The sequence below is a fragment of the Myotis nattereri genome (assembly GCF_964212035.1).
Source record: "Myotis nattereri genome assembly, chromosome: 10".
NCBI lineage: Eukaryota > Metazoa > Chordata > Mammalia > Chiroptera > Vespertilionidae > Myotis > Myotis nattereri.
The window spans coordinates 3,255,055-3,273,745 of record NC_138085.1 but is presented as its reverse complement, the minus strand read 5'-3'; the positions used below and the strand labels follow the sequence as shown (position 1 = coordinate 3,273,745).

General features: G+C 37.8%; 1 pseudogene across 1 annotated transcript; it reads left to right on the top strand.

Annotated features, from left to right (window-relative positions):
- Positions 1-370: 370 nt before the first annotated feature.
- On the top strand, positions 371-840 carry LOC308526372 (CXXC motif containing zinc binding protein-like; annotated as a pseudogene). The gene has a single exon. The product of its transcript is annotated as a CXXC motif containing zinc binding protein-like (transcript).
- Positions 841-18,691: the final 17,851 nt, after the last annotated feature.

Below are 18,691 nucleotides of genomic sequence, written 5' to 3'. Positions count from 1 at the left end.
AACTCAGCCTCATATGTCAGGTTGGCCCCTACAGGGCAATCAGTGCAGAGAGTGGAGAACCGCATGCCTGCTTTGAGCTTGCTCCTCCCAAGCTCATGAGGCTGACACTCGGTACCTGAGGCACCCCTGCGCAGGAACAATGCTGCCACCACAATGAAGTTCCATCATTTCCCATAATCGAATTCAGTATCTTTTGATAAAAAAAGAGCAGTCTTTCCCTTTTGAGCATTCCAAGTGGGAATGACAGCGCTAAGTAGGTGAATTTGTGCTCTGCATCATTCCACAAAACTGGACACCCTGCAGGGCGCCCCCCATTCCAGATGGGCTGGAAAGCAGGGACCGCAGCCAGCCCCGGGCTGAGCCAGCCCCTATGGGGAAAATCACGCTGCAGCTCCAAGAACGTCACTAACCTCCGGCCTGTGTGGGAGGACTCCTGGCGGTACCTGGAGCTGAAATGTGGCCACTGTGGTGAGCTTTCAGAGAAGCAGCAATACATTCGGCTGATGGACAGTGTGGCACAGAAGGGAGGCCGTGGCAGCGCCTCCCTGGTCCAGAAGTGCAAGCTGTGTGCAAGGGAACACTCCGCTGAGATTCCGAGCAGCACCATCAGATCACACAATGTTGAACACAATGAGAAGTTCAGGACAATAGTAGTGTTTGAGTGCTGGGGCCTTGAGCCAGTTGATTTCCAGCCTTGGGCTGGGTTTGCTGCTGAGGGCGTAGAATGGAGGACAGTCTTCAGGGACATTAATCTGCAGGAGAAGGACTGGACTGACTGATGGAAAGGCCCCGGAGTCTGTGGGAATGTACGAGGTCACCCACCAGTTTGTGAAGGGCTGAACCCTCTCCTGCTCACTTGCCTCTAAGAACTGAGAAGGGACAACCCAGCAGCAGAGCCCACTGAGGCTGGTCCCTCATCCCTTGTCTCCTGGCAGCTGTCCAAGCCCTCACAGTCTGCATGCCGGGTGTCACAGTTTCCCAAGCCCCATCGATAAAGCCCCTGTGTGTGCTGTACTCATGCACTGAGGTAGAGGCAGGTAGCAGTCACTCCCCCCCCCCCCGCAAATAAGAATCCGTATTAGAGATCTTTTACTGTTTCCTGATACCTTTTCCACAATATGGAATCTTACACCTGATCGCTTTGCAAGCTATGCAGGAGCACACGGCTTCTGAAGGCCCTTTAGCTCATGGGGAATGAGCACATCAACCCAGAACACCAACGGTGCCAAGGCCAATGGTATGAAATGCAGCTGAGCCTATAGAACGATACCATGAGCCCAATAATCCTGAGCCCAAACACTGCATCGATTAGCTTGGCTCTAAGTAAATGCAGGCATCTCTGTTAGCTGGTGTCACTTCATATTCTAAGGATAAAAGGGCCTGCAGAGGTCAGCGATCCAGTCCTGGCAAGATTCTGCTCTCACATTCAGGCCAGGTGGTCATTAGGTTTCAGCTCACCTGCTGTGATGGGGCTATCTCCTCCCACATGGAAGTCAGTATGAAAGTTCTTCTATTCAATCAGCATCTATGCCCGGGAAGCTCCTGGTCCTGGCTTGCCCGCCCCAGCCCCCCAGCCCCACCCCCCGCCCCAGGCAGCCCTGTGGAGGTGAGAAGAGCCCCTGCCCAGTGGACAGAGCTGCTTAATGCCGTTAGGTCCCCGAGGCATGCTCACACCTTCCCACCAGTGAACCCATTTGGAAAATTCGTTACAAGAGAACTTATTTATCCGGTGTTCTACTGGAGCGAGGCATTCTTTGGACATAAAATTAATATCCTCATTTTCTGAATGGCCCTCTGGGAATGAGTGTGCCCACTCCCAAGCTGGTTGAGGGCACTAGGAAGGGGCATCCGATCCCCCACTTGAAGGTGAAGGTGGCCGTATCCAAGAGGCGAAGAGGTGCCTGCCTGTCCCCTCTCCAGCCTGGCAGCTACTTCTTGTCTCCTCTAAGTGGAATATCCCTGGTCCCCGCTGGGCCTCTTCCATGTACCTGACAACAGCATGTCTTCAGCCCTCACTCAGCCAGCAGGCCTCCCAGCTCCCCGTCCACTGGGTCCAGGCCGCTGCCCAGCCTGAAAGCAAACATGTGGAAGTAAGGGGCTGGGTAAGCAGCCTTTCCAGTTTGCAGTCTCTACTGGTACACTGGTCAGTGGTTAAGCTCATAAAGACTGTTAACGAAAAACAAAAACAAACAAACAAACAAAAACACATTGAAACCTGTAAAGAATGTTTGTGAGTTTATTTGAGCCAAACTGTGGACATATGCCGGGAAGCAGAGCCTCAATGAATTGAGATAATGCTCCAGAGAATGGCGAGTTACATTTGTATTGATACGTTGCAATCAAAGGAGGGACATAGGTGGGTTACATGAAATTCATTGGTGATAGATTAAGGAGGAGGGATAAAGCAAAGCAGGGAAACCCCTGGGATTGGATAAAAAGTAAAATGATGGACACATACTTAGATGGGTGCAGGAACAATTACCATGATGATGAAGGAATTTGTGGTCTCTGTCCTGGGACCCAGCACATTTGGTTGTGCCCCAGGGGCTCCAGAAAAAGGGAAGTTACAAGTTACCCAGACATTTCAAGGGTATTTTGTCATAGATACAGACAGATAGTCTCAGTTAAGGTAGAGGTTGACCTTGTCAGTGAAGATACCGGCCTAGGACGTAACTGCCCACCATGACTGCTTTAGTTAAAGTTTAATTTCAGACCATCCTTTGTGGTGACTTTAGGTCTCTGAGTTTGCAAGACCGCCAAGCAGGCCTCCCCTGAGCTTGTCAGGTCAGCGTGTGGCCCTTTTCAAAGACAAACACTAAAAGGACCAATAGCTTTTGTTTATACTTTAGATTGCCTTCTCATCTTTCAGGAAGTAAAAGAATCCAAAAAATCACTAATTAAAACGGAAAAATAAAGTAGATTATGTCAGTAGATGCAACAATCAAAATTTTATTTCTGCTTCAAAAAACAAACAAATAAAAAAAACACACAAAACAAAACAAAACAAAAAAACTGAACACCCTGCCTCAAGATGTTGTCAAATAGAATTTGTCGTCGTCAGCAGAGGGAGACTGGCAACTGAAGCTGTCAGTGGGTCTGAGGGTCCCAACTTCACAAATATTTTTCTTCTTCTGCCCAGATAACACTGATTTAACTTGGCCTTTGAGGATAATTGGTCTCAGAAGGTTTCCCCATGATCTGCAATAAAGTTCCTTAACAAATCTCCATAGAAAATAATAACATAAAACAACTAATCAAGTGTCTACAATCTTTGCCACTTTGATCTGCCTTCAAAAATTCAGATGAACATGTAAGTAAAAGAGGAGGCAACTCATTCCAACTAAAATAAATTGGAGCAGGACATAAAGGTTGACTGTGGAGATTCAATCATATTTATTCAACAGGTAATGTAACTATTTTATGAGCATTATTCGATCTTGATGGTCAGGTGTGGAAGAGATTTTCAGCAACTGTAGATGGGCAGTGCTCATTAACCCAGATCTCATAGCATTCCTTCCTAAACTCTTTCTACTGCATACTGCCTGCTCAGTGGACTTGTTATGAGCAAAAAGAATCACCTGGCCACTATCTGGATTTCTCATTACATGTTTTCTTTATTATTTATCTTGACTTCTACCTAATTATTGACTGTTTCAAACCTGATACCTAATATATAACCACCATCTACCACAACCATGCCCTATCTTTAATCCCATAGCTCTATGTACCATTTCCTATACCAGGCATTATATATATAATAAAGTATTTATATTTACATATATATATTTTTTTTTTCATGTTTTTCTCAGAGAGAGAGAAATACTTCATACTGTCACCAAAGAATAAAATTAGAGAAAATCTACGATAAATTGCTCAAATGGGATACATTTTGAAGTGAAGAACTGCTACTAATAATTGCTACTAATAAGTATCCTAGGACAACAGGTACACACCGGGACCCCCCAACACACCAATACATATTTCACCCTCACTATAGATTTCATCCCACAAATGTCCAATGAAAACCTAGGGTGCTGAATTTGTGGTGTAAAGGTTGGGGGTTGAGTCATAAATGATATGTGTCTCCCTGAACCTGCTATAAATTCACATTCCAGTGTGCCAAGAAAGCTTTTCTCATGGGAGGCAATCCTCTACAAACCACCTGAGGGAGGATGCTAGCCATTACATGGTCCTGGCCGCCATATCCCTCAGGGACCCTGTGTTGGAGAAGCTGTACCTACCGCAGGCACCAGGCCCTTGGGAAGCTGTGGGTACTGCAGAAGCCTGCTGATACCAGCTAAGTGCTCTGGAACTAGGAATCAGAAATCTTTCCTCCTGTAACACCTTTGTAGTACCTTCTACTGATAAACTTAATATTATGCTAATTGATAAAGGAACAAATATTTTAAAAGCTCAGAGCCATTTTTTATAAAGTAGGCAACTGAGGGCAAATTTAGAGCTGAAAGCCATACATTGGAAACTGGCCTACACACTTAAAGCACATCACCTGCAGGCCCACTCCCCAAAGGCATTGTTACCTAGACAGCTGTCAGTCAGAGCGTGGGCCTGGCTGGCCGCTTTGGAAGGCTGGGCTGCTTGGGGATTATGCAGAGAACCTGGACGCTGGGTAGAGGATGCAAGTACCAGGACCCAGGGGTGCCCCATGGGCTCCAACCAGCTCCCCTGGATGTACAGTCACTGTGTCCAGCATTGAGAGGTGACCTGAGGCTGCAGCATCACCACACTTCCTGACAGGGTCCTGATACCCAGTCAGAGAGAGCTGGGGAGCCTCCTCCACTGGCCAAGATGGCGCTCATGGAGGTTATTACACCAAGCACGCCAAAAACTAGCAAGATGAGTGGATAGAGCTCCAGCAAGCCAAAAGCTAGAAAGACAGTGCCCCAACATGCCAAAAACTAGACATATGGATGGATAGGGCAAGAGAGACCAAAAGCTAGAGAGATGAATGGTAGGACCCAGCATGCCAAAAGCTAGACAGATAATTGGGTAGGAAAAAAGCCCTCCCCTCTATATCCCTATGATAACCCAGGCTTGAACAGGAAGATGAGATGGTGTTTGAGATGGGAGTCCACCGTTCTCCCAGGTCCTGTCACCGGAATAAACTTCTTTCCGTTTGCACCAGCACCTGTCTTATGAGTTTGGCTTTCTTTGGGACATTGAGCCAAGCCTGTGTTTATGGTTACAGCATCTCCTTTGAGTGTTTGAGGTTTAGGTTCTTTAGTGGTTACTTGTGATGCTATGCTAATACTTGTCATTCTCAATATATTGTATTTTATCTTACTATGAAAAATAAGAAATGTGGCCAATTTTATCATTTTCTTCTCATTCCAATGTTTCTTAGTTATGAGTGTAGTGACCTAAAAAACTTTAAGCAATATACTTAAACCTTGTTTCTGAGCATCATATTGGAAAGCATTTTATAACTCCTCTCTATACTTTATACTTCCTTTCACTCTGCCCTCCTCACTAGTATGCCCACCTCTTCTCAGACTCTATGCTACTTTTCCATTCCTATTATTGCAAACTGAATTTCATTGTTATTATCATAATTAAGTTATCTGTACTTTGTCTGGTAATTGGTCCTGAAAACTGAAACCCAATAAAGTGCATTTTCAATGTTATGATTATACTATGGGCCTGGTGCATGAAATTCGTGCATGGGGGGTGAGTCCCTCAGCCCGACCTGCACCCTCTCCAATCTAGGAGCCCTCAGGGGAGCTCTCTCCAATCTGGGAGTTTCTGTCTGTCTTTGCAGTCATATGAGCGAATTGTCTGAGACCCCAAACTAGTTTGGTTTGTTGCTCACAGAATAATAGAGGCATTTTTTTTTCTTTGCTCGATTGGTGGAGATTTCCTGGAAGTTTCAGGATAGCTTCCCTTTAATTTTTCCTTGACACTCTGATTTACTTATGTCTCTCACCTTTGCTTTCCCTCCACCCCCCACCTACTGCAGTAACTTGCTCCAGGCTCACTTTGCTCTAACCCAGCGGTTCTCAACCTGTGGGTCGCGACCCCTTTGGGGGTTGAATGACCCTTTCACAAGGGTCGCCTTAGACCATTGGAAAACACATATATAATTGCATATTGTTTTTGTGATTAATCACTATGCTTTAATTATGTTCAATTTGTAACAATGAATATACATCCTGCATATCAGATATTTACATTATGATTCATAACAGTAGCAAAATTACAGTTATGAAGTAGCAATGAAAATAATTTTATGGTTGGGGGTCACCATAACATGAGGAACTGTATGAAAGGGTCACGGCATTAGGAAGGTTGAGAACCACAGCTCTAGTGTCTAGGAGATCCCGCAATGTGTCTGCCATGAGAACTACGATTCCCAGAATTCCTGGTGCTCCCCTTGCTCTTGGTTTCTGCTTCCGGTCCAAGGGCTGCAGAAACCAAAAGGACTGGGAACTTCAGCCGCCCCCAGGCCAGGGTGACAGGACCAGACACTCCGGTGGTGTCCCCAGGACCCCGGCCACTCTCCGCTGGTGTGCTCACGCTGGCCACAGGCTCGGAGCAGGCGGGGTCCTGGGGATTTCGGTCATGTTGCCCTGGCTACTTGGTGGGCAGGTGGGAGTCTCACCCTGCCCCTGGCTGCTCAGCGCTTACGTGTATAGGCCCACCATCTTTGTCAGGTTAATTTGCATACTCACTCCTGATTGACTGTGGGTGATACGGAGGGAGGGTCAATTTGCATATTTGTCTATTATTAGTATAGATGTGTTACTTATTGTTTATGGAAGATTATTGTGACATGATTTTGAATGTAAGAGAAAACATGTAAACATTAAATGAGAAATGTGCTAGTATTATAATCATATAATCAATAAAAGTTAGAGAATTTTAGAAACCTTCTCAAAGTTATAGTGACTGATGCAGTTGAGATCTCTCAAATCTAATTTTTTTCAAATCTAATTCTAATGCAGTGATTTTGAACATAACACAATAATTTATTATACAGTAAATTATTACTTTTATTTTTCATTCTTAACAGATTTTATAATAAAATACAGAATGTAGTTATATGTTATTTCTTGAATAATAACTTATGTTCATAGCTATTAAGTCATGCAATATAGATATGCTCATATGCCTCCATATATCTACTTCCACACCAATGTCCTGTGCTTACAGATATACCATACATTCATGGATTCAGTTTAACTTTTTTATAGGAAGTGTGCTATACTTATTATTTTAAAACCTTTTTATTTTGAAATTGCTTTTTGATTGACAGGTAATTTGCTAACATATCACAGAGAGGTTGTGTATGCCCCTTACTCAGGTCCCCTAATGCTAACCTTTCATGTGACTGTGACATGTTTATTTAGTTAATATTACTAGTAACTAGATGACAGACTTGTTTTCCATAGCTTTTTTCCTTCGTTTTGTTTTTGTTTTTTAAATTAATGTCCTTTAGCTATTTCAGGATCTAACCCAAGGTACCACACTGAATTTATTTTCTTCAGTATCGTCATTCTGCAATAATTTTTCATATTTCCTTGTCTTCTATGACCTTGACATTTTTTTTTTAAGAAAACAGGTCACTTATTTTGTAGAATGGCTCACAATTCAAATTTGTTTGATGGTTTCTTATGTTTATATGACTTTATGGATTTAGGGGCAAAATGTAATAGAGGTGAAGTACCCTATCAGGTCATCATATTAAGGAGTATTTGATATAAACATAATATATTTGGGGTGATGCTAACTTTGATAACTTAGTTAACATGTACTCTGCCAGATTTCTCCACTATAGTTACTGGTTTTACTTTTCACACTTAATTTATTAAAAACTCACTAAGTGCAATCCAGACTCAAAAAAAGTGAAATTAATTTCTACTTCCTTGAGGAAATAATTTCAAAAAATTTGTAGATACATATTAATTGAACATAGATATATATATTTTATGGTGATATTTTAAGGCTCCTTAAAGTTTTGTCAGTGGATTGGCCTGTAATTATTGTTGCTGTTGGCTTCTAATAGTAATTTTCTATTATCCTTATTCCTGGGTTTCTCCAACATTTTAATGGTTTTTATTTGCAAATTATAAAAGTTATTCTTTATGGTGTACAGTTATACAAAAGAAAGAATTGTGCATCGACTGTATAGTATAATATAGCATAGTTTCACCACTGTAAAAATTCCCATGGGTGGCCTCTTTTCGTTCAGACCCTTCCTCATCCTGAATCTCCAAGTGCTACTGGTATGTTCACAATCTCTATAGTTTACCTTTTTCAGAATGCCCTATAAACACAACCGTAGAATATGTATCCTTTACTTAACAAAGTAGATTTAATATTTATCTAGGCAGTTGCATAGACCAAAACTTTGATTCTCATATTGCTGAGTAATAGCCCATTGTGTAGATGAGCCATGGTTTGCTTATCTATCTATTCACTTGTTAAAAACAATCTGGTTCATTTCCAGTTTGTATTATCACTGATAAAGCTACTATACATATCCATGTGTACGTTTTTGTGTATACGTACTTTTTAATTCATTTGAATAAATAACTAGGAGTAAGAGCAATGGATCTTACAGGGAGTGTACATTTCACTTTAGGAGGAAAATTGCCAAACAATTTTTCAAAGTGGTTATGCCATTTCACATTCCCTGCAACAGCATGCCTTTTCATCTGCATCCTTAGCATTGTCAGGTTGTTATTGCTGCTCTGGTTGTTTAGTTTTGTTTTGCTATTCTATTAGGTGATAAAGGGTATTGAATTATAGTTTTAATTTCCACTTCCCAATGACTGATGATGTTGAACACCTTTTCATATGCTTATTTGTCTCCCATATATATTCTTTGGTTAAATGTCTGTTCAGATGTTTGTTTTTTTCCCATCTTCTGTTGCTTTCTTAGTCTTGATCTTAGAGTTCTTAATATATTCTGAGAACAATTAATTATAGATAAGTATTAGGTAAATATTTTCTCACAGTCTGTGATTATCTTTTTATTTTCTCAACAGTATCTTTCATAGAATAAAGTTTTTCATTTTGATGAATCCTAATGTATCATGTGTTTTCCCTTTTATGATCTGTGCTTTTTGTGTCATATTCAACAAATCATTTTCAAACCTCAAGTTATACATATTTTTTTTACCGTGTTATCTTCTAGAAACTCCATACCTGTGTATTTATTATCTATTTTGAGTTAATTTTCATAATGGTCAAGGTGTTTGTTGAGGTTCACTGTTTTGGCTTTGTGTCCCACTTGTTCCAAGACCATCGTTTGAAAGCTTATCATTTCTCCACTGAATTATCCTTGAACCGTTATAAAAAAAGTTGATTTGATTGATGTGGGTCTATTCCTGAGTCCTCTATTCTGTTTCACTAAACTATGTCTATCTTTTTACCAATATCATGCTGTAATAATTATATATATTTATAGTACATCTTAAAATTAGGTCCTTCAATTTTTTATGCATAATTATTTTAATAGTACAAGTCTTTTGACTATATGATGTTAAAACAAATTTTTCAATAACTATAAAGAAATATATTTTTTTATTTTTTTCAGTGAGATTACATGGATTCAATAAATAAAATTGGAGTGAATTGACAACTTAACTATATCGAGTCTTCTAATCTATGAACATAGTATATATTACCACTTATTTAGATTTTTTAATTTATCAATATTTTATTGTTTTTAGCATGCAGATTCTGAGCACATTTTGCCAGTTTTTTTCCCAAATATTCCATTACTTTAGTGCAATTGGAAATAGTATTTTTTTTATTTAGATTCCAGTTGTTCATTCCTGCTATGTAGAAATGTAATTAAATTCCAAAATATGGATATTGTATCTTAACAACTTACAGAATTTATTAGATCCAAGAGCTTTTTGTAGATTTTGGGAACTCTTTTACCTAAACAAGTATGCTATTTGTGAACAGATACAATTTTTATTTATCCCTTTCAAATCTATATGTTTTTTCCTTCTTTTTTTAATATAGTAGCTAGATTCCAATATGATATTGAATAGAGTAGTGAGAACATATATCCTTCCTTAACAGAAACATTTAGGCTCCTATCATTGAGTACAATGTTAGTTGAAGGTTGTTGAAAATGCTCTTTATACAATCATAAGCCTTCTTTTCATTTTTGTTTTTAGTTTGCTGAGAATTTTTTATTATAAATGCATATTTAATTTTTTAAAATATTTTTTCTGAATCTATTGATATGATCATATGTTTTTCTCCCACCATATGCTTTCTCTATTCATGTGGTGAACTGTACTGATTGATTTTTTAAATGTTTAGGCAGCCTTTTATTCCTCAGATAAATCCAACTTGGTTATGATTACATATTATAAGTTTAATTTGCTAATATTTTTAGAAGATTTTGCATCTGTATTATGAGAGATTTTGTTCTGCAATTTGCTTTTTCTGTGGTTATTTTGGTTTAGGAATGAGTTGGGAAGTGGTCTCTCCCATTGTAATTTCTAAACAAAAGTGTGGAGAATTGACACTATGTTTCCCCTAAATGTTTAATGTAATCCAGCAGTGAAATCATTTTGTTTTTAGTTTTCGGTAGGTTTTCAACTGTCAATTAAAATCCCTCAAAAATATAGAACTATTTAGGTTTTCTATTTCTTCTTGACTGAGTTTTGATAATTTATGTATTTCAGCAAATTGGTCAATTTCATGTAAGCCGTTGAATATATGGGCATGGCAGTACTCACAGTATTCACTTTTTTATTCTTTTAATATCTATAGTATCTCACAGTCTTTGCTGAGTGGTTTCTGTACTGAAGCTTGCTTTTAATGCTTCTCCAGGCAGTTCTGTATTAGCCTTTACATCCTACTTACACAGAGCCTCAAGATTAACCATACATGAGAGATTGGGATTTCCTTAGATCTTTTCTGAGTACATCCACATTCACGTATATGGGCATGGTCTTCTAACTTCCCAAGAATGTGTTGTAGCTTTAGCCCTGGCCGGGTGGCTCAGTGAGTTGGAGAATCATCCTGTACACCAAAAGGTTGCAGGTTTGATCCCAGCTGGGATGCATAGGAGAGGCAACCAATCCATGATGTTTCTCTCTTCCTGTTCCTTCCTCTCTTTCTAAAATAAAATAAAAAACAAACAAACAAACAAACAAGAACAAAAACCATATCAAGATGAGGGCATAAAGAATATGTTGTAACTTTTAAAAGTCCCTTATGGACAATTTTTCCTTTTAAGATTTTTTTCACTTCAATTCTTTTCTTGCCATTTGCAACTTCTGGAGGCTTCCTGTACTCCTTAATTTGTGACCCTTCATTTATTTTCAAAACCATTAAAGTAACATCTTCAAATCTCTCTCTCTCTCTCTCTCTCTCTCTCTCTCTCTCTCTCTCTCTCTCTCTCTCTCTCCCCCTCTCTCTCTTTCCTCTGCTTCTGTCAGCAATCTCTGCTGTATGAATCTGACTCTTACGCCTTTCTCAGTACCCTAGTGATTATAGTAGACTCCACTGGATAGTATAAAGATCATCTCAAGATCTTTAACTTCATCACATCAACAAAGTCCCTTTTGACGTATAAGGTAAACTATTCATGGGTTCTGAACATTAGTATTACAACATAAACATATTTGATGGGAGGTGCATTAATCTGTCTACTTTATACCTATGGATTTTTACTTTAAGTCTATTATGATCTAAGAACATAGATCATATATGTATGGTTTTTATTCTTTTTAATTCTTTAAGGTATGTTTTATTACCCAAGTTATGTCCTCTTGGTGAATTTTCCATGTGCACTTGAGAAAAATGTGCATTCTTCTGTTGTTGAAAAAAGTGTGCCATAAATATCAATTTGGTCAAGTTGGTTGATAGTACTGATATAGTCATTTACATCCTTATTGAATTGCTCATTCTATCAATTACTGAAAGACAGTTTTAACTACTCTAAATATAATTGTGAATGTGTCTATTTTTTTCTTTCAGATCTATTTGTGCTTCTCTGTATTTGTAAGTTCTATGATTAGGTGTATACACTTAACAATATTGGAAAAACAATCCATTAATCATCACATATTTTAAAACCCATTAACATTACTTGTCTACATTTTATGAATGTAGTAAAGCTACATCAGCTCTGCTTGAATTAGCATTTTGTATATATTCCTCTGTTCACTTATTTTCAGTCTGTCTTCATATATAACATGGGTGTGTGTTTTATATAGCAAGCATAGGACTTATTATACTTTGCGCTTTAATTTTCCAATCTCCATCTTTTAACTTCTTTGTTTAGAACATTTAAATTTAAAATGATTATTGAAAAAAACACAAATACATGTCTATACTACCCCAAGCAATCAACAGATTCAATGCAATCCCTAATAAAATCCCAATGGCATTTTTCTCAGAAATAGAAGCAATCCTAAAATTTGTATGGAACTCCAAAAGACTCCAAATAGCCAAAGCAATATTGAGAAAAAATAAAGCTATAGTAATCAAAATAATATAGTGCTTCGTAAATAAGCAACACATACATGGTTAAATAATTTACTACAAAGGAGTCAAGAATATACAATGGGGAAAAGATAGGGTCTTCAATAAGATGTTGGGAAACCTGTACAGGCATGTGCAAAATAATAAAACTGTACTATTATATTATGCCATATACAACAACTAACTCAAAATTAAAGACTTAAATGTAAGACTTGAAACAGTATAACTCCTAGAAGAAAACATAGGTATTTGAAATTTGTGATGATTATTTGGATCTGACTCACAAGTAAACAAATGGGACTATGTCAAACTAAAAAGCTCTGTGCAGCAAAGGAAATCATCAACAACATAAAAAGGCAACAAACAGAATGAAAGAAAATATTTGCAAATCATATTTCTGATATCAGAAGTATATAAAGAACTCATACAAATCAATAGCAAAAACACAAAGAAGTCAAGTTTTAAAAATGGACAGAGAATCTGAATAGACATTTCTCTAAAAAGGACATGCAGATGGTCAACAGACATGAAATTATGTACCTCACAGAAGTTGCAATGACTTTCATCAAAAACACAAGAAAAAAAAACCAGGGTGGCCAGGTGGAGAGAAGGGAACCCTCATGCATTGTTGGTGGGAATGTAAATTGGTGCAACCACTAATGGAAACAGTATGGAGGTTCTTCAAATAATTAAAAATATACTATCAAATGATTTAGAAATTCCACTTATGAGTATTTATCCAAAGAAATCCAAAACACTAATTTGGAAATATATGTTCATCCCTATGTTCATTGCAGCTTTGTTTACAATAGCCAAGATATGAAAACAACCTAAGTGTCAATTGATGGATGAATGAAGAAGATGTATATATACACAATGGAATATTAGTGAACTCATAATAAAGAAATCCTGCCATTTGGAACATGAAAGGACTCTGAGGACATTATGCTAAATGAAATAAGTCAAACAGATAAAGACAAATGTTGCATCATCTCACTTACATGTGGAAACAAAACAAAACCAAGCTCAGAGACAAATAGAATGGTGATTGTCAGAGGTGGGGTTGTTGGATAAATGAAATGAATGAAACGGTCAAACTGCATAAACATATATTTATAAAATTAATAAGTCATAGGGATGTGATATACAGTATGGTGACTATAGCCAATACTGTATTGCATATTTGAAAGTTGCTGAGAGTAAATCTTAAATTTACTCATCACAAGAAAAAAATGCAACTATATATGAGGATGGATATTAACTAGAGTTACTGTGTAATCATTTTTCAACACATAGAAATGAAATATTGAATCATTATACTATATACCTGAAAATAATATGATGTTATATGTGAACTATAACATCATATTATTTTCATCAATAAAAATAAAGAATAAAAAGTATTGAAATTAGCTAGATTATGGTGCTGAGATATCAAGGACTTCTTCAAATCTTCAATTAGTCCATATGCTTACAAATTTTACATAATCATATAAATATAATGTGTATTCCAACTTTATAACTTTGTTATAAACACTACTTAATTGGAACTGCTAAGTAGTGTTTATAACTTCAACTTGCAAGTTTCATAATCCTATGTAATAAAGGGGTAATATGCAAATCGACCCCTTTGGTCAGATACATGTAAAAAATGAGGTGCACTGACCACCAGAGGGCAGATTTTCAACACAGGAGCTGCCCCTTGGTGGTCAGTGTGCTCCCACAGGGGGAGCGCTGCTCAGCCAGAAGCCTGGCTCATGGCTGGCGAGTGCAGTGGCAGTGGTGAGAGCCTATTTCGCCTCCAGGGCAGCATTAAGGGTGTCCTACTGATGGCTTAGGCTGGGAAGCAGGCCTAAGCCATCAGTTGGACATCCCTTGAGGGCTCCTGGACTATGAGAGGGCACAGGGTTGGTTGAGGAATCGCCAACCCCCACCCCCACCCCCAAGTGCATGAATTTCATGCATGGAGCCTCTATTATTTCATAAAAGTGGTTTGCATTAATTTACCTAATATGTCCATGTTATTCCATATAGCTGTACAAAATTTTATAATTTTCCACCACTATATATAACTATAACAAAAATATTCTTGTGAAATATAATCTAACAAGCTTGCCTACTGTTTTATATTTTTTTCAATGTTCTTTGTTTTATTTTCTTTTTCTTTTCTCTCTCTGTGTTTAATTGAACATGTCTTTGTTTAAAGTATTACATGTCTCCTTTTTCCCCGATTAACACCACTCCGGCCACTCCCGCCCCCAAGGGAAAGCCCACACCGCCCCAGTGTCTGTGCCCATTGGTCATGCTAATAAGCATGCATGCACATCCTTTGGTTAATCTCTAACCCTCCCACCCTCTCTCCGCAAATCCTTGCCAGCACTTGTCCTTTGTTGATTTGTTGACGGTAGCCATTCTGACAGGTGTGAGATGGTACCTCATTGTTGTTTGGATTTGCATCTCTCGGATGATTAGTGACTTTGAGCATGTCTTCATGTGTCTCTCGGCTTTCTGAATGCCCTCTTTCAAAAAGTGTCTACTTAGGTCCATTGCCATATTTTGATTGGATTGTTTATCTTCCTTTTGTTAAATTGTATGAGTTCCCTGTAAATTTTGAGATTAAACCTTTATCTGAAAAAGAATTGGAAAATATATTCTCCCATGCAGTGGATTTTCTTGTTGTTTTGTTGATGGTTTCCTTTGCTGTGCAGAAGCTTTTTATTTTGATGTAGTCCCATTTGTTTGTTTTCTCCTTAGTTCCCATTGCCCTAGGAACTGTATCCCTAAGGATATTGCCCTTCTATTCCTACTTTGCTGAGAGGTTTTATCAAGAAAGGGTGTTGGATTTTGTCAAATGCTCTTTCTGCATTGATTGATATGATTGTGTGATTTTTGTCTCTCAATTTGTTTATGTGATGTATCACATTTATTGATTTGCACATATTGTACCATCCTTGCAACCTGCAATAAATCCCACTTGGTCATGGTGTATGATCTTTCTAATGTAATGCTGGATCCAATTTGCTAGAATTTTGTTGAGAATTTTAGCATCTATGTTCATCAAATATATTGGCCTGTAATTATCTTTCTTTGTGGTGTCCTTATCTGGTTTTGAAAATAGGGTAATGCTGGCTTCAGAGAAAGAGCTTGGAAGTGTGCTTTCCTCTTGAATTTTTTGTAATAGTCTGAAGAGGATAGATTTTAGTTTAGTTCTTCTTTGAATACTTGGTAGAACTCCTCGGTAAAACCATCCAGACCAGGGCTTTTGTTTGCTGGAATATTTTTGATTACTGCTTCAATTTCTATGGTAGTTACCAGCCTACTAAGATTTTTTTATTCTTCCTGACTGAGTTCTGGAAGCTTGTATTTTTCTAAGAATATGTCCATTTTGTCTAGGTTGTCCAGTTTGTTGGAATACAGTTGTTCATATTATTTTTTTCACAATCCTTTGTATTTCTGTGGGGTCAGTTGTTACTTTACCTCTTTAATTTCTGATTTTGTTTATTTGGGTTCTCTCTCTTTGCTTCTTGGTGAGCCTGGCTAGAAGTTCATCAATCTTGTTTATCCTTTCAGAGAACCAGCTCTTTGTTTTATTGATCTTTTGCATTGACTTTTTGGTCTTTATGTCGTTTATTTCTGCTCAGATCTTTCTTGTTTCCTTCCTTCTGCTTACACTTGGCTTTTCTTTTTGCTCTATTTCTAATCCTTTGAGTTGCAGGGTTGAATAGTTTGCTATCATTTTTTTCTTATTTTTTGAGGTAGGTCTGTAGAGGTATGAACTTTCCTCTCAAGACTGCTTTCACGGTGTCCCATAGATTTCGGATTGTTGTGTTTTCATTGTTGTTGTTTTGTTTTTTTTTGTTGTTGCCAGGATGTTTTTTTATTTCTTCTTTGATCTCTTTGACAATCCAATTGTCGTTTAATAGCATGCCATTTAACCTCCAAGTGTTTGATTTTTTTCATTGTTTTATTGTAGTGAATTTCTAATTTATGCCATTGTGATCTGAGAAGATGCTTGATATAATTTCTATCTTCTTGAATTTGAAGAGACTTTGCCTGTGTCCCAATATGTGGTCTATCTTTAAAAATGTCCCGTGTGCACTTGAGAAGAATGTATATTGTGTAATTTTGGGTGAAGTGTTCTGAAGATGTCAATTAAGTCCATCTAATCTAGTGAATCATTTGTGATTGCTGTTTCTTTGCAGATTTTTTGTTTAGAGGGCTTATCCAGTGGTTTCAATGGGATATTAAAGTCCCCTACTATGACTGTATTGCTATCAGTCTCTCCCTGGATATCTTCAGAAGTCTGTTTGTTTGTTTTTTGGTGTTTGTTTTTATTTTTTGGTTTTTTTATGTATTTGGGTGCCCCTGTATTGGGTAAATATATGTTTACCAGAGTTAAATACTCTAGGTGAATTGCTCCTTTTAGTATTATGAAGTGGCCTTCCTTGTCTCTTGTTGTGGCCTTCATTTTGAGGTCTAATTTGTCAGATATAAGTATTGCTACCCAGCTTTTTTTTTTTCATTTGCCTGAAAATTTTTTTTTTTCATCTACTCACTATCAGTCTATGTGAGTCCTGTGTTCTGAGGTGGATCTTTTGTAGACAGCAGATATATGGGTCATGTATTCTTATCCATTCAGCTACCTATGTCTTTTGATTGGAGCATTTAGCCCATTTACATTTAAGGTTATTATTGATGGTACTTGTTTGTCACTATGTTTATTCTTTATATCTGTGTTCCTTTTTCCCTTCCTATTTCTCCTTTTTACAGCAGTCCCTTTAGCATTTCTTGCATTACTGGTTTGGTGATAATAAACTCCCTTAGACCTTTTTTGTCTGTGAAATTCCTAATCACTTCAATTTTGAATGCTAGCCTTATTGGGTATAGTATTCTTGGATTCAGTCCCTTGCTTTGCATCACTTTGTATTTTTTATTCCATTCCCTTCTGGCCTGACGTGTTTCTGTTGAGAAATTAGTTGATAGTCTAATGGGAGATCCCTTGTAGGTAACTTTCTGTCTCTCTCTGGCAGCCTTTAAGATTCTTACTTTATCGTTGCTGTTTGCCAATTTAATTATGTTTGTGTCTTGGTGTTGGTCTTTTTGGGTTCATCTTGGTTGGGACTCTGTGAGCTTCTTGGAATTTTCTTCCCAAACTCAGGGAAGTTTTCTGTCATTATTTCTTCAGTCAGGTTTTCTATTCCTTGCTCAGTTTCCTCTCCTTCTGGTACACCTATTATGTGGGTGTTGTTTTGTTTTGTGTTGTCCCAAAGCTCACTTAGGCTCTTCTCCTATTTTTTAAGTTTATTTTTCCAGTTTCTGCTCTGCTTGGGCATTTTTTCCTACCTTGTCTTCTAGCTCACTGATGCGGTCCTCAGCTTCTTCTAGTCTACTGTTGATGCTTTCTATTGAGTTATTTCTTACAGCTAAGGCATTCTTCATTTCTTCTTGGTTCCTCTTTATTTCCTCTTGATTCTTACACATGTTGTTGAATTTGTGTACCTTTTCAGCGTACTTTTGACCATTGCTCTGAATTCTTTCTTTGACAAATTGTTTGCCTCCATTTCATTTACCTCCTTTTCAAGTGATTCCTTTGTTTTTTTCATGTGGGGGCTGTTTCTTTGTCTCCCCATTTTCACTCCTCTCAGATTGTCTGGTTATGTGGCTCACTCTCTACCACGTTGAACAAAATGCACAAAATACAACTCGACAAGACACAACATAGAGGGAACAAAACTTAAATGTGTTCATGACACTGATACCCCCAAATAAAGGTGGCCACCAGAGAAAAAAGAACTAGGGGAGAAAAAAGAGCACAAAAGTGATATTGAAAAAAGGAAAAAAGGTAAGAGAGAAAAGAAAATGAGAAAAAATGAAGGGGAGAGAAAGAAAGAGAAAAAATATACATAGGTGGGGGGATTACTCCACAAAACCAACAACTAAACCAAAAATTGCAAAACCAAACACCCAGAAAAAAAAAGGAGGGGAGCTGAATCTGAAGAGGCAAAGCTTATATCCAGAAGGTAAGGTAAAGGAATTCAGTGAATAGGGGAATGGCCATGATTCAGTATAGAGGAAGTAGAAAGAGAATGAGTGTGTAAGAAGAAAAGTATAAAACAAAATTCAATTAAAAACAATAATAAAGTAATAATAATAATAGAAAATAATAATTAAAAATAGTAATTAAAATATATGTTCTATATATTCTATATATAATAAA